Source organism: Lepisma saccharinum, chromosome 2 (genome assembly GCF_977018435.1).
Source record: "Lepisma saccharinum chromosome 2, izLepSacc3.1, whole genome shotgun sequence".
Taxonomy (NCBI): Eukaryota; Metazoa; Arthropoda; class Insecta; order Zygentoma; family Lepismatidae; genus Lepisma; species Lepisma saccharinum.
The window spans coordinates 196,004,464-196,007,422 of NC_139230.1; the positions used below are offsets into that span (position 1 = coordinate 196,004,464).

The 2,959-nt window shown below is 37.7% G+C and overlaps 1 non-coding gene across 1 annotated transcript; it reads left to right on the plus strand.

Moving 5' to 3' along the window:
* The first annotated feature begins 858 nt into the window (after positions 1-858).
* Positions 859-933, plus strand: TRNAA-UGC (transfer RNA alanine (anticodon UGC)). The gene has a single exon. It is a non-coding gene; the product is annotated as a tRNA-Ala (tRNA).
* The last annotated feature ends 2,026 nt before the right edge of the window (positions 934-2,959 follow it).

Genomic DNA, 2,959 nt, shown 5'->3' on the forward strand with positions numbered 1-2,959 from the left:
AAGGCTGAAAAACTATCATATTGTCTTCATCTTATCTATATTATAAAATGTAAAGTTATCCAACGGATGCCGAAATAAATATTTACAAGTCAACTTTTCACTTATCCTAGCAGAAATGTTCTTCTTAAGAATCATTTCGATGTTGTCACTTTACATACTATTATGTATTCTGATCATAAATTCGTATGAGATATGGGGAGTATAATTGAGGAGTTACTGTATTTAACTATGCATATCACTTGGCTATAATACATTTTATACGTTTATAAACGTATATTATACGTTTATACACATATAACGTACATGCAGAGTTTATTCTTGCGGTACGGAACGGTACTTTTTCTAGGTGAGAATAAAAACTAAAAACGTTTTATTTTAACGAAATATGTGTGTGCGACTACATGAATGCATAATCTTTTATCAGCATACTACAATATTATGAGTAGATATTACATGGACACCCGCAATAAAATGGAAATAAAATGGTATGTCATCACAAAAACCAGCCAGCTCCCGGGTGACGAGAGGTCGGGAAAGAGAGTGTGAAGAGAGCGGGCAAGGCGAGTGGTTGGTCTAAGTGGTGCGACTCGTGAAGTGTGCCCATGCAAAGATTGGGCAGTGCCCAAAGTACACACCGTCAACGGACCACACGGCGCCAACGCGACCAAGCCGACGGACCGGATCAGGTACAGTGATGACACTAGTAATTTAAGTATCGGTGTTCAGTAGTTCAAACCCGGCTCAGGCGTGTTCACCTTCTTACCTGTTCGGCCTGTGCATAATAAATAGGTGAAGGACAAAGGAGCATTAATTATTCCCCCCTTCTCACATTTAAACCCCACTCGTAGCCAAGCTAGGGCCTCCCCCATGGCGCAGTGGTAGCGTCGTTGCCTTGCAAGCAAGGGGTCCTGGGTTCGATACCCGGTGGAGGCACAAGTAGTTCGGATCCCACTTTAAACTGTAGGTCCAGTCCCGATTAGCCATACTGTGCATAAAGTTGACTTAAAACACCAAATCAACTCAATCAACTCGTAGCCAAGCTGTTAGGCCGGTGAACAACCTAACGTACCATTTACATGTCATCATTAGAAACAAGTGTTTAAGAAGGAGAGATAAAAAGAGCTGTATAGAATGAGAGAAAAGGAAGTGAATTAAAGAAGTGGCAGAGAGGATGGAAAGGAAAGAGAAGGGAAACATAAGTGAGAAACAGTTAAAGACAGAAAAATAAAGATGTGAGACCCACCTACGGAGAGAGAGAGAGAGAGAGAGAGAGAGAGAGAGAACGAGAAAGAGAGAGAGAGAGAGAATGAAAATAGAAGAAAATAGATAAGCAAGAGAGAATGGAAAGAAAACTTTAGAAGACAAACAGTCAGAGAAAGAAGGAAGAGAAATAGCAGAAGATCGATAAAGATAAAGAAGAAACAGAAAATATGAGGGAAAACATTGAAAAAGAAATGATCGAGAAGAGATGAAATAAACACAAACGAAGAGGGTACTAAAATTGAGAATAGATCGAAAGCTAGAAGGCAGATTAAAGGAAAGAAAGAGACAAAAGAATTACAAAATAAAAGGGAGGGAGAAAGGGGAAGTACGCAATTTTCTTTATTCCAACAGAGGAAACCCATGCGTTCTTATGATGAACACAATAACAAACCAAGTTGAAGAGTACCGGAAACTTTCTTTCTAGGAAAAAAACTACTGTATATACACATACTATATCGGGGCATTCCATGTTAAAATGTCAATTTTTAAAATTAAATGCAATGCCGTAACTTTATCTTGGAAGTGAACAATCTAAAATTGTCAATTTCACAAAAATTCAAGTATTATATATAATTAAGTTAGAATTTAGAATGTAGAAGGTATTTTACATATTCTTAATTTATTTTAGCTTTTTGATTTACTTCGGTTTTCTATTGCGTCCAACCCGTGACACCAAAAAAAATAATTAAGTTCTCCTTTAACCGTTACATGTCGCCTTCAACTCCACCAGTATATTCAAAGGTCAATTACCTTCTCTCAGTGTCTCAAATAATATATTTTTCATCATTTGAAAATTCACAGAAATTAAAATAGATTTCTTATTAAGTAAATATACAATGTTTCGTTTGTCCCACCCGTAACACAAAATTGTTCACCTATAGCTATAAATCTGGAAGAGTATTTTAAGGATAGTTATGTTTAATCAACAGTGTTAAGTTTCATATTTCAATGCACAGGAACTGTAAGAAAAATGTTGCTTAACTATCAGTAGAATAGTTACTTTAATATAAAAAAATGTAGTCCGCGTGTCCCACCCGTGACAATTGAATGAATGCCCCATATATACGTACGTATGTAGGGTGCCTGACTTACACACGGGAGACCCGGGTTCCTTTCTTTGGGTGAGCGATTTCAGGTCAGAATCTTTTCAACACGGAACGGCTTTTGGGTTCATCTAGCCTATAATATATGCGTACCTGGGGTTGAACGCGGCCAGAGCGTGGTACGGTTCACACAAACACACACACGCATATATGCGTATTCTCCACTTTATTTTCAACCTCCTCTTTGTATAGTTACTTCATTTTACATGCTATATTGATGCGTATGTTAGTAGTATTGAGTATAAATTTTGTTTACCTGGTATAGACACATTCGACATGTTTCTTGAACAAGTTCCTAGCTTTCCATTTTGAGTTCAATACTTGATGTGACCTTTAAGCGACCCTTTAGATTCAGAAATTGAAGTTCCCGTTTCGAATCTCTGACGTCCAAGGGAAATTGTATAGAACGATCGCTACGCAGATTGGCATTCGAAGAAGCGAACTCAGGTGGAAACATTTATTTCGGTTACTGCTGGTAGGCTTCGAGCTGGCATTCGTGGAAGGGTTTCGCCTGTATGATCAATTTGGGAAGCTAATATATTCAAATGAAGTTGCTTCAAGTTTCGTAAATAAACAAAAGTCTCAACTTTGTG